The following is a 14,939-nucleotide window of genomic DNA, read 5'->3' as shown; positions in this document are numbered from 1 at the left end:
ACACACACACACACACACACACACACACACACAAAATCACAAATGGGACCACTCCTCTGCTGTCCTGCAGTCTCTGAACCATTCTTTTGTTATACTGTCATGGAATCAGATTCTTCTGTCTCTAGCTTCCAAATGGTAGTTGCACCAGTCTCGGATGGTTGCCTATTTTCACTCATTTATACCTTTTTCCTTAGTTACAAAAACTGAATTTTGTTTAGGTATCCTCCACTATCTCTGTGGCTCAGAGGAAGATGACTTTATTTCCACCTTAAAGTAAATTATCTTGCTAATGATTGGATACAAGATGGCACATATTCAATTTGGGCCATTGAAATAAGGGATATGTGCTAGGTGCTTCCGGAGATGGTTTTTCTTGCTATTAAGATGATTTCGAAGGAAACAGTCCATTTTTTGCTGCTTCTGCTGACCAACATGAGCTTTCAGGAACAGCTGCAGTACCCTGGAGCCACCCTGAGAATGGAGCCCACAGAAAGCAGAGGCCAGCTTGGAGATGCCTCCAAGCAAGTAGAGCCACTTTACTGCCAAACTTCCTATAAAAGGTGGCCCATATCCATACCGGTTTTGCCAATTTGGGGTAAAGATTTCCTATTATTGAAACTAGAGCTATATTAGTGGACAAAATAACTTCACTCTTGACTCAATGCTTACCAGAATAACAAACATCCACCTCCTGACCAGACTATATGTCCCTGATTTGCTCACTGTTGGACTCTTATAAGACCACATGGGCATATGGTAGGAAGTGAGAGGACATTTGATGGATGAATAAAGGCCCTAGCCAGGGACATGGTAGCTGAATATATAACAAGAAAAGTAACAACCCAAGATTATGTTTGATCAATAACTGGCACATATGTGAGTTTAGGAGGAGTTTGGAAGAGGAAAAATCCTGGGTGATTTTTGTAGAGGAAGGGTCTTTGTAGAGAAGATAAATACTGAGGGGACCTGTAAGTACTAACTAAGTTTGGACAGATGGACAGACAGTACTGGTAGCAATGGGGAATTTACACCAAGAAGGGATCCAAGGACAAAGGAGTTAAGAGGATTGAGCATATTTTGTTCAACTTGAAATCTGAACGATGTTGTACATTGATGGGTGATGTCCTTGAAATCTCCATTAAAAGAGTGGACTTGTTCCGAGACAAATGGAGAATCCAGGAGACCCAAAGAGACCTTATGTCTCTAGTTGGTACTGAACTCCTAAGTGAGGGTGTTCCTCACTTTACCATTTCCAATTACTGGGGGAAAAAAAGTAGAGCCCTATATCCATGATTGTACAATTATACATATAATGGGCATTGTAATAATAATAATAATAATAAACCCTTTCATTTTAAGCTTTTAAAAGCGTGTTTCCCTAGTTGAAATTGAAAGAATAATTGCATACATGGTGTCTTACCTGTGGGCAGATTTCATAGTCATTCATTTTCAAATATCTGATGTCAGTAATTTAAGTGAGACTTCCAGAACATTATTCCTCTGTGTTATAACATTGGCCACTCAATAATTTCAAATTGATTCATTGCTATACCTAATGGAAAAAATCATTTTAAGTACTCTACCCATTTTCCCTTGGGGAAAATGCTTGGGGAGCCTACCGTTCAATAGTTCTCTTGATGTCATGACTCGATTTTACGTGCCTCTTCAATACGTTTTTAAGGGATTTTGGAGTAGAGTTTTAAACATCTTTCAATGCTAATTGGGGAAACTCAATATTTTTGGAAGTTAAATTGCTTTGTGTCTTAAAAACAGAAATTTCACAAATAGTTTTTTGAGTGGTTCATCTGAAGTAGTTATAAGTGCTTGCTAATTTTTTTTTTTGCCAATGTTAGGACTTCTAATATTTGTAATTTTTTACATATTCTTTTAGAAAAAATATGAATATGATTACCCCTAGCCATGCTTATTAATCAAAAACTAGTGTGATACATGGAAACAGTGTTCTTCTTATTTTTACTTTGAGATCTAGTATGTACATATATTTTTTATTTTGTTTGGGTTTTTGTTTGGGTTTTGTCTTTTGCAGTGTGGGGAATTGAACCCAGGGCCTCATGCATGCCAGGCAAGCATTCTACCTCTGAGCTACATCCCTAGCCCCTGCCCTGTTTATTTTTAACTCCCATTTCTCAGACCTTTATTAGTTTTTCTGTAGTTGCAAGTAACAGAATGGAAATTTGACTAAATCAGGCCAAAAGAAAGTGGAGGGGTGTTCTTAGACTCTAAGAAAGAAACTGAGGCCTTAGGAAGGACAAGAAGGGAGTATAAAGGATGTAGGTGGCATAAACTAGTGGTAAAGTGGCTCCATGATTTTACAATCTGCTTGTCCTTTGGCTCATGATTCAAATTCCAGGAAGAAAAGAAGCATGGTTAAGATTAGCCTGGCTTAGGTCTCCTGCCCATATCTTCTCACCAAGGATGCAGTCTGTGGAATCCATGTACTCTTTCCAAAGGAAGGGTTCACTGTTTTTTGCCTAGGCAAATATATCCGATGTCACTTACAGTACCCTGTTTCTTTTTTTAATACTAGGGATTGCGTCCTGGGGCACTTAACCACTGAGCCGTATCCCCATCCCTTTTTATTTTTTATTTAGAAACAGGGTCTTATTAAGTTGCTTAGGTCCTCGCTAAATTGCTGAGCCTGGTTTTGAACTCATGATACTCCTCAGCCTCCCAAGTTGCTGGGATTACAGGCATGCGCCACCGCGCCTTGCGTAGCACCCTGTTTCTTATGTGCCATTTTTTCCAAATTTGTACACCTCAAATTCAGCCTCCACACTTGGCTGCTAGAGTGATTCTCATAATACTCCAAATGACTCTTATCCTCCCTGGCTTAACACTCTTCAGTGATTCCTCAAGGACCTGGTGAGTGTGTGTGTGTGTGTGTGTGTGTGTGAGAGAGAGAGAGAGAGAGAGAGAGAGAGAGAGAGAGAGAGAGAGCTCTCACCTCTTTCAGTCTAGACCCCATGCTCTAGTTCACAAACTGCTTGGAGCACCTCTCACCTTAGCTTTGCACAGTCCTCCTGTTACTTAGGATTAGAGTTCTCATCCTCTTTCATTGGATTCGCTACACTGGGTCACAAGGATCAGCTGAAGGGTCAGTTTCTCACAGGAGAATTATATCTTATTCATTTTTGTACCTCTAGATATTGCACACAAGTATGCCTTATTATTATTCATATAATATAAATTCTCAATAAATACATATATAAAATATAACATATATAATATCATTTATCAATAAATTGTTGCTGAATCAGTTAATGAATCAATGCAGTGTTTTTATTTGATGTTCCTTTACAGATAACTACTGTCTATGATAACAGTGCCGTATTATTGTTCACTCCAATTCCTTAAAGGACAATTTTTATTTGGAGAGAGTCCTTTTGATTTCTATTCTCTCTGGCTCATTTCTTGTGTTCCTTGCTATTTCAGAAGTACAAATATGGAGGTGTCCATTTTCATAGTGAGAGATATATTGCTAGATACTTTCCTGAAACAGAAATTAGGAAATCATGTGGTGACTTGGAAAATTTAGATTACTGCATGTATTAACTGGCTTTTGCAGTAGTGGTACTTTCACATTGCTTTTCTTTTAAAACATTTACCACCCTTGCTTTTTTTTTTAATATTACTAATAGCACATTGTAAACTCTTGTGAATTAGTTGACTATCACCCCAAAACCTCTTCAGCCTTTTTGTTCTTCAGAAGAATTCTCAGTTTATGTCTATGCCTTCTAGTATTTTTCCCAAAGTGTATTGTTTTATGTTCTTGTAAATTGAACTCATCACACTTAAACTGGTGTGCCTCTCCAAGGTCTCTGGATTATTCGGTCCTCTTGATCTATTTTTCACTGTTTATGATTTTCTGCAAATAAGAATAATGTACAATTCATTTGGTGCTTCAGATCATTAATAAAGATATTAAATAGCATGTGCTTCAGTTTTTGCCTTCTAGCATACTGCTTTTCCCAATTTGACTCTGACCTGTTAACAGTTATTTTTTATTCTGTCAGGTTTTTTTTCCCCCAGTCTTGTTAAAATATTGTTGTAATATTTTTTAACAGAAAGTAGCTTGTAACTTTTCTTCATTTCAGCCTGTGGAGCAGATAACAAAGATAAATTATGTCAAAAGACATCATTTTATTTTCCCCTGGAATATGCGTTTTGGGGCAGTGTCAGCTCGTTATCATCATGTTTATTGGGGATATACTGTATTAATAATACTAGCTAAGACATAATACTTGCTATGTTCTAAAACATATTCCTATGGAGAATCTCATTTAATATTCACAACAGCCGTATAAGGGAGGTATAATCCTTCATCTTCCAAAATTAGGAAACTGAGGCACAAGGGGATTTAGTAAAATGCCAAAGTGGCAGAGCTAGTCAGTGGCAGGACTGATTGGCTTTGGAATCCGGGCTCTTAACCACCACACAATGTTAAATTCAAACAAAGCCTCTTTAAGTAAGATACTGACATGAGCCAGATATGGGTCCTGCCCCAAGATGTTTGCAACCTAACATGGTATTTGCAAATAGGTAGCCCATATCTCCTTCCCTCCTCTTGCTCATCTCCTGAGTAAACCAGCAATCACTTTCTACCTCTATAACAGTTATTTTAAAAAATTCATTTATTGGTTCTTTTAGTTATACATTTAGAATCCATCTTGACATAATTATATAAGCATGGAATAATATGTCTTATTCTAGCTAGGATCTTATTCTTACGACTGGACATGATAGTGGGATTCACTGTGATGTTTTCTAATACGTACATAGGAAAATTATGTCTGATTCATTCCACTACCTTTCCTTTTCCTATCCCTCCTCCTTTCTCTGCATTCCCCTTTGTCTAATCTACTGAACTTTTGTTCTTCCCCTCACTTCCCCACTTTTTGTGGGTTAGCTTCCACATATCAAAGAGAACATTGGGTTTGGGGCGGGGGTGTTGGCTTATTTAATTTAGCATGATACTCTCCAGTTCCATCCATTTACTGGCAAATATCATAAAGTCATTTTTCTTTATGGCTGAATAATACTCCATTGTGTATATATACCACATAGTCTTTATCCATTCATTTGTTGAAGGGCACCTAGGTTGATTTCATAGCTTAGCTATTATGAATTGAGCTGCTATAAACATTGATGTGTTTGCATCACTATAGTATGCTGATTTTAAATCCTTTCAATATGTACCAATACTATTTCCACACACTGATTCAGGAACAACTATTACATGTGGAGATTTCTACAACACTTTCCTCAACTGGTATCCCTGATTCCATCTTGGGCCCATCTTCAAACTCATTATTTACAATGCAAACCGTGTTACCTGGTGAAAATACAGAAATGCTCTCATATCTCCCCTACTTGAAGCCCTCAGATGTCTCCCAGGGAAATTCCTCCAAAAGCATCCAAGGGTTTATATCTCTCACCTCTTTCCACTCTGTCTTCTGAATTCCACATGCTATGGAATTCATTTTGTGTTCACCTATTCTTAGCTCTTTGAATAAACTATCTGTTATGGTTTCGATGTGAGGTGTCCCCCAAATGCTCACATGTGAAACAATGCAAGAAGGTCTGGAGGAGAAATGATTAGGTTATACCCTTAACCTAATCAATGAACTAATCTCTGATGGGATTAACTGATAACTGGAGACAGGTGGGTGTGGCTGGAGGAAGTGGTTCATTGCAAGTGTGGCTTTGGGGTCTATATTTGTACCTGATGATTGGAGTCTCTCTCTGCTTTCTGATCATCATATGAGCTGCTTCCCTCTGCCACACACTCTGCCATGATGTTCATCCTCACCTTGAGCTCCGAGGAATGCGGCCAGCCTTCTATGGATTGAGACCTCTGAAACTGTGAGCCCCTAAATAAACCTTTCCTCCTCCAGTTGTTCTGGTCAGGTCTTTTAGCACAGCTACAAAATAGTTGACTAAAACACCATTTATTCAAAACCAACCATTTATGGTTCCCTAACCCTGTTCCTTAAGTGATCCAATTGGTAAGACCTGGATGATATGCTCACACATGAAATAGGGAGGTGGGGGTGAGATCTACCCTACACAAAATGTTGGGTCCAAGGAGCCAGGTGTGGGGGCAGTGACTTTCAGAGGCTGAAATAGAATTGCAAGTTCAAGGCCAGCTCAGAACTTTAGTGAGGTCCTAAGCAACTTACCAAGATTCTATCTCAAAATAAAAATCAAGAAAAACTAGGAGTGAAGCTCAGTGGTGAAGTGCCCCTGGGTTAAATCTCGGGTATACCACACACGCTCTCACACACACACACAAGGCCTGAGGATGAAAAGGGTCAACTGCCTGAAAGAAAATAAGAGTTTTATTTCCAGAATAAGTGCTAGGCAGGAAAATGCAGTAAATGACTATCTTATATTAACCATTCAGAGGTTATGGAGCATGTAACTGATATTACATAGGACCCTTTATTTGAAAGTCTCCAATTACCAAAACCAATTTATAATTTTGACTAACTTCTTCTTTTGAATTATTTTGATGGAACTCATAACCAGCTACTTGAATTTCACTTGATATACAGAGAAAGTGATCTAGGAAGAGGTTAGGTGATTGAGAATCATTAAAAAGTCTGTAAGGAAGAAATTTGAATTTTCTTTGCAACAGAACATCTTTGACGCAGTGCATTATTCATATAGAATATTACAACTCAGGGAAGATTCTGAAAATCACTCCTTAGCCAAAGTGCAGGGATGGTTCCCCTGCTTATCTGCCTGAGAATTTATCATTCTGATGAGACTAGTGTCATGACTGAAGTAGACTCAGAGCTGTGACATCCAGGCAGGCTGTTCTGCCTGAGTTCATCCTGACGCCATGTGGAGGTTATCTAAATGGATGTGGTTAAGGTTCTTTGTCATTTATCATTTGGAAATGCTCACCCATTTCAGGAAGTCCTTAGCTTCATTGGCAAATCAAGTGAGAACTGAAGCTCATTGAATTCCTCTAATCATCACACTTTTGTGCAGGATAAGAACTTCAAATGTCCTGCAATAGTCACTGATGTGGATGAACTGTAGACCGTTCACTATGTTTTATCATAAACTCTGCCATCTGCAGGTATGTCCTATGTTGTTAGCAGTGGCTGTGCTTAGGGACCAATACCAAAGGAAACAAAAAACAAAAATACCTTTATTCTGACCTTGAATAATATAAATAAACATTGTTTATTTAGGAACAAGAGAAGGCATGAATATGTTTGTGCTCAGGTGAAGTATTTCTATGTAGTCAATATTCTCAAACTCTTAGCAGGTCCCAAGCACTGGCTTCCTCTGGCTGACTTCTAGCTTAAGTAGCATTTGTTCAGCTTTCAGGAATAATCCATTGTATTGGCTGGCAAATGAAACCCACATTTTTTTTCCCTTGGAGTTATTGGCATTTCAGTCCAATCTTTTTTAGTCTGGTCTGCAGTCTAGATTTGAATATCAGTGGAATATTGAGAAACCAGAAGTATCAGAACAGGTTGGAAAAATACCAAATACTTTTTAAGGCATGGAGGGTGTGGTGGGAGCTCCCCCCCCATACACACACACCCAGGTTAGAGGGGTCTCCCTGGAGGAAGGTGGCTAATCCTATATTTTCAGACACAAAAAGGCTGAAGCATTATCTATTACCATGATTTGCATATAGGGATGTTTTGATTATTATTGCAATGTAAAATATTAGCCCAAGCCTGAGTATCTTAAATTAACCAATTTATTTTGTTCACTCTATAACGGGTCAGGATTCAGGAGGGACTTAGTTGAGCAGATCTCACTGGGGGTTTCTGACGTGGTTGTGGTTGTGGGTCAGGCAAGGCTGAAGTCAACAGGAGGTTTGACTGGGCAGGAAGGACATCCAAGATGGCTCACTCACATTACCATTGTTCAGTCTGGCTCTGGGCTGGGAGCTCAGCCAGGGTGTCCACCAAGAGCCTACACATGGTGTCTCCAGCAGAGTGGTCTTAGACATCAGATTTCTCACATGTGAGCATGCCAAGGGAGTAAAGCAGAAGCTGACTGGCCTTTTCCGACCTAGTTTCAGGATTATGGAGCATCACCTCCAATGCCTTCTTTTGGTTACAAACAAGTCACTGTGATAGTCCAGATTCAAGGGGTGGGGGCGGGAAACGAGAGAGCAGTCCTATAGGAGATATATATATATATATATATATATATATATATATATATATATATTTAAAATCATCACAATGAGTTTGCAGTGGGCTCAGGAGATATCTTTCTCTTGTCGCCCAAAATAATTCCTAGGGGTATTTATGGTCCTGATACTTTTTATAATGCTGGGCATTATAGAGACATGATTTTGCCTCAGTGTTCCTCAGCGAATCCCAATATAAAATACTCAGGTATTATTTGGCTCTTCTAAAGCAGAGCCAAGAATGTTTTCCCAACTGCTATAGGCAGAGAAGAATGAGCACTGAGAAACATTTGGATCCCAACTCAAAGAACTGGAATGTTAAATCCACCTGTAATGCAAAACCAATCTACGGCTCTGTAAATTCTCTGCTGAGTTTGACAAGATTTTATTTTTAACCTAGCAAATGAAAAACCCATTTGAACTACCTCGTACTTGAATAGCCGAATATTAAAGATAAATATGAGGCTATGAATGATATGTTGTCTGCTTTGTAAAATCAAGAGAATACAAATTGTGCAGCCTTTTTTTTTTTAATAAGCAATTTCTTTCTATAGACCTTTAATACTACCAAATCTGTAAAGGTCTATTGCTGACCTAGATTATCCTATGGAAAAAACTGAAATCTTTTCAAAGTCAACATTAAAATTCACATTATTCAGGGCTTTCTTTCTTCACGGTTTATCTTAGAGCATGCCTATGGGGACTGTTTTGCTTCGTGTACAATGGTATCACTCCTGGCTCCAGCTCAGTTGGCCCTATGGTGTTATCCATTATACAGAGAAGTTTCTAGTTCATTAATGAACTGATAAGGGCTCAAATACCTGCCCTCAATTTCATTTCTTCCATCTGAGAGACAGTCTTTCAGATATAATACAGTTTGTTAATGATATTCTACATAGAAAAGTTAGGCACCTGCTTCTTTACAATCATAATATGAACTATTACTAGCTCTGTGAGGACTGAATCTCAGAGTAGACACAGGCAGACTTTATTTTAGTGGCATTCCAATGAATAATTGATTTTATATTTCAAGCTAATGAATTGAAATAGGTTGTTGCATTTGTATCTGTTGAAAGAAAATAATTCTCCTTAACTTAGTACATGAAAGTTAAGATAACCATGAAAATTATTTAATATTGCTTTGAATGGAAGATTCTCTCTTACATCCTTCTATTAACATCCTTCTTGCCATGTTGGTTAGAAAGCAAAGCAAAAATGAAACAATTCTTTCCTTTTTGTCTCTATATTTCTATTTTTAAAACATTTTTTTTAAATCCAGTGATTTTTCCAATTGCAAGGGTAATACTTTAATCATAAAGGAGATAAGAATGAAAAATGACTTCTTTCACTGCCCTAAGATTTTGCTTATACCATTTCAATTAATTTCTATATGTATACACATACACACCAATTAATTTTTGAATGAGGAATGCAGTCTCATGGTTCAAAATTCAAAAGGCAAAAAGGTTATAAAATGAACAAATTTTCCTTCTTCAGAACCTCAGCTGTCCAGTTCCTTTCCAAAGAGACCCCAATACACTCTGTTTTTTACAGAGGTATTTTAAGTAGATTCAAATAAGATTAAGATTCATTTAAGTTTAATTATCTAAGTTGGATATGTTTCTATTATAATATCAAAAGATTCCTTTTAAAAAATATCTAGACCTACAAATCTTCCTAATCTCCTACCTTGATAAACGTAATCTATTTATCATTGATATGATTATGAGGACCTGTCTTCATGGTTTTCAGAGACTGGCCAAAATATTAATTGCTTTTGTGCTTATTGTTTACAAAAAAAGTAATGCTTTGCTGTCTTGTTTATTGTTGTCTTAGCATGATCCCTGCCCTATGTATGTCCAGTCACCTGTCATGGACCTCTGGATTGCTCTGATGCTGAATGCTATTAACTGTCCATGTCACACCTGATAGAGAACAAGGCTTCACCCCTTTCAACAGGAAGCAGCTTGGAGATTCATTGCCGATTTTTCCAAGGAAATGGATTGTAGAAATTAACGGTGAGGAAATGTAACAGTGGTCCACTTTATGCTTTGAATATAGCTCTTGCCATTCTGCCACTGCAACCTATTTTTAGAACAGATATGTTTCTTTGTCTTCCTCTCTCTCTTCTCCTCCCTCATCTCTTCTCCCTAATCTCAGGGGAAACAGGATTACTTTTTTTCCCCCATTTTAGGCAGATTTATCTGTCCTTGAGTACATACCCACCATAAGAACAAAGTAATCCAGACTTCAGGGATGGTAACAGAAGATCTCAGAAAAGACTATCTCCCAAATTAACAAGTGAATTACAACTCCAACAGAGAACATATGGAATGTAGCCTTTGAACCACCTCCTTAAAAGCCCCCTGTTCCTGCTGATGGATAGAATCACAGCCTCTGGGACAGGATTCTCCTGTGTTTCTCCTTTGCTAGCAAAGCAATAAAGTATCTATTTCCTTTTTCCCAAAAACAACAACAAAATTAGAACCTGGAGTGATGGTGCACAGCTGTAATACTGCAGCAGGAGAATGGAAATCTGAGGCCCTCCCAGGCAACTTAGTGAGACCCTGACTTAAAAAAAAGAAAAAAAAAAAAAGATGGGAATGCGGGGGTGGGTGCTGGGGATGTGGTTCAGTGGTGGAGCAGACTGGTTTCAATCCCCAGTAGAGAGAGAGAGAGAGAGAGAGAGAGAGAGAGAGAGATCAATCTACAGTATTCAATATACAAATATATGTTGTTCTTATATAATATGTAAATTCATTATACCTTAATTTAATTAACTAGTTCTATACTGATGGTTATTTAGGTTGTTTCCAATCTTACTTCTGTGATGAGTAATCTTATTAGTTTGCTGTAACAAAGCACCACACATAAGTTGTTTAAACAGCAAACATTTATTTTTTCACAGTTCTGATGGGGGAAGTTCAAAAGCAAGGTAGCAACAAAGTTGATTCCTTCTGAAGACTGTGAGGAAGGATCTATTCCAGGCCTCTCTCCTTGACTTCTAGGTAATCATCTTTTTACTGTCTCCTCATGTCACCTCTCAATGACTCTATGTCTAATTTCCCCTTTTTGCAAGAACACCAGTCATATTGATGAGGGTACACCTGAATGATCTCATTCATCTCCGTAACAATTTTATTTCCAAATAAGCTCACATTCTGATGTATTGGGGACTAGGGTTTCAACATACAAATTTGGGGAAAGGCACAAACACTTTGTATGATGTTATTTTGCACATAATAAAGTGTATCTTGGAGGGCTGAGGCTGTAGCTCAGTGGTCAAGCACCTGCTTTGCATGTGTGAGGCACTGGGTTCGATCCTCAGCACCACATAGAAATAAAGATACTGTGTGTTCACCTACAACTAAAAAAAAAAAAAATTAAAATAAATAAATAAAATATATCTTGGGATACAAGTCTAGAATCTGAGATTTGAAATTTCTAGAATTTGAATTTAGGATTGCTTAGTAAAAAATGCACATATGGAATTTCAATAAATGTTGCAAAACTATCATGCATACAAGTTATATTACAGCTCTCATGAGCCATGAGTAAGCATCTCTTCTCCCTCAACTCCTCAATACACAATGTAATTGACCTTTAAGTCTTTGACAATCTCATAAACGAAATGGTTCTTAATGTAGTTTTTCATATCATCAAGTATGTTTTTTTCTTTTTAATAAAGAAATGGGGTCAAAATACAAAGACTATTTTATAACTCCCCCCCCCCCATTCAAGCTACATCTAATGGGCATCGTTCCTTATTATGCAATATTTTTCTAGCTTCATTCTATCCCATCTGCATGAAATTTTATTTAATTAATCCCCTATTATACATTATGTTGTTTTCAATATTTTTGCTTCTAAATGTTGAGATAACTATAGCAATAATCTTTGTGCACAGCTGGGATACAACTGAACCCTGGAATTTGCAGATAGACATTTGAAGCTGAATTAATAATTAAATACAGTCATATTAACACTCTACCTTTTAACCTGCCAATTCCCCCTACAAAACATGCTTGCCTGTGATTTCAAGAAATCTACTTCTGCTGGACAGTGGTTCCTGCCTATAATTTCAGGACACTGAGGCAGGAGAATTGCATTTCAGGGCCAGCCTGGACAATTTAGTGAGACCCTGTCTCAAAATAAAAGATAAAAAGGGATGGGAATGCAGCTCAGTAGTAGAGTACCCCCTGGGTTCAATCCCTAGTACAAAAAGAAAAAAGGAAAAGAAAGAAACCTAGTTCTTGTGATGAAGAGCAGAAATATAAGAGGCAGACCAAACTGTGCATTTAAGGCCTCCATTAACATTTTATTGGCCAAAGCGAGTTTGTCAGAGACCTAGTCTGATATCAACAAGACAGAAGGATAACATTCACTTATAAAGAGAGAGAAGTGTAAAATTCCATGTATAAATCTATCACAGGAGATGAAAAATTGGAATTAACAATCTAATATATCATAAATACCTTTGAAAAATTGATAAATGGCAAATTTCAAACAGACACCAAAGCCAATTTTTTTAACACTGTCTGAAGTCCTAAAAGTTCCATAAGAGATATTTTTAATTGGAGAGATATTTTAATCTGAAAGATTCAGTTAGGACCTAAAGAAAATTCAAACACTTGAAAGAACAAGACTGGGCTGGGGTTGTGGCTCAGTGGTAGTGCGCTCGCCTAGCATGGGTGAGGCACTGAGTTCGATTCTCAGCACCACATACAAATAAATGAAATGGAGGTCCATCAACAAATAAAAAATATTAAAAAAAAAAAGAAAGAACAAGACTGCTTATACATTGATTACAATCTACTAGGGAAGAAAATAATGTATTTATGCAAACAACTTCATAGAGAGATATAAGATAGTAAGTGTCCAAAGACCAATTGCAAGTAATATGATAGAGTGATTAACTAATCACTGGGTTTTCTTGTTTTGGTCTCCTAGTTACTAAGTTCTTTGGTAATGAAAACTGCAGAAGAAATGTCCTCATAGCTAAATTGAGAAAAACTTTATTTCCCAGATATACTACAGATGTACTTTTTATTATGCAGATTTTAGGAGGAGACTATAGAATTGCCACAGTTTTGAAAAACAGATTAATGTGCTTCTTAAGCCTTCTGTCTTTCAACAAATTGAACAATCTGGAGTGTCAAATTGAAAATGTGAAAGAAAAAAAATTCTGCTTCAATGAAGAATCATACCCATGAAAATTTCAGACAATGAAACCTGTTATTGAGAAATTTAAAAATTCATTTAGCCTTTGAATTAAGAAAATGTGAAGGTAGAGACACAAACATAATAATATAGCTTTTGAAAGTAATTTGTTTTGGGTCATTTATTTTATAAGGTGGAGAAAATCATTCACCTGTGAATGTAGGAAACCATTGCTAATTGTCACTTTTGATAAGAAAAAAAACTGCTTTAGAGAAAAAAAACTGCTTTAGAGAAAAAAAAATGTTAACAATCATCTCAGTGCTTATTGTATTATTTTGACCTAAATTATCTGCAAGATCATTTTGATGGTGAGAAAAAAATCTGTTGAGCCTGAAATTGAGCACATTTCCTCATAACTTATTTGAGACACAGAGACAGATTTTTATAGAAATATTATTTTACCTCTAATGATGTAGATGTTTGTATTAATTTTCCCCACAACTTGCTAAGATTTTTATAGCCTATGTGAGAGTAATAGAGAATGAAATGGGTAAGGAATGGTACCAGTAAGCTCATTATAATGTAAAAGAATTTCGCCACTGGAAGAAAATTCAGGGCACAGCTGAGATTAACAGTTTTCACATCAGTTTGATAGGTTCTAACGTGTTAATACTGATGCAAAAACAACCTAAATGGATTAGGACAATAATATAATAATTTAGGCTCTTGGTTAGTGTTATGGAAAGACTGTCAGACATCTTGTCTGACAAGATACATGTTTGGGGGCTGGGGTGGTGGCTCAGCAGTAGATCGCTTGCCTAGCACATGCGAGACACTGGGTTTGATCCTCAGCACCACATAAAAATAAATAAAAATAAAGGTATTGTGTTCAACTACAACTAAAAAAAATATTTTAAAAAAAGATACATATTTGAAGTTCACATGTGTTTATTGGATCATTTTTTTTAGTGGGAAGTTTTTGAAAATGAATTTTTGTGGTCACGCCAAAAGAGTATAAAATTTAGTCTCCCAAGACATAGATTTTTTAACTTTGCTGTTTATTAATGAGTTGCTCAATTTCTCTGAGATTTACTTTTCTACTCTATGTGATAATAATATTAACAACAAAAGTTGTGGTAAGGATGAAATGAAATAGTTTGATGATATAGCATAATAAATATGATTATACAATATACAATATATAAATATAGTGTAATTTATAACATGTAAATTACAAATATATAAATGTAATATAATAATTGTAATACACAGGTATTCAACAAATAATAGTATTATAAGTATTTCCCATCTGAGAGATAACACTTTAAGAAATATTTTTCTTATTTGAAAAATGTATAGACATGGGCTAAGGGTGTAGCCTAGCAGTTCTGTTTATGTTTCGTGATCAAACAGTAGTGCCCAAAACAAACAAACAAACAAAACAAAACAAAAAAAAAAAGCAAAAAAGGAAAAGCACAGGATACTTTTGAGTTAGTTAAATGTTTTACCATTTTACAAATATTCTGTGCAATAATCAACTGTCACGATTACAGGGGCATACAGAAATTTAGGTGTAAGATATAGTGACCAATGG

The sequence above is a fragment of the Marmota marmota genome, unplaced genomic scaffold, assembly GCF_001458135.2.
Source record: "Marmota marmota marmota unplaced genomic scaffold, marMar, whole genome shotgun sequence".
NCBI lineage: Eukaryota > Metazoa > Chordata > Mammalia > Rodentia > Sciuridae > Marmota > Marmota marmota.
Note: the sequence above shows the minus strand (reverse complement) of the source record.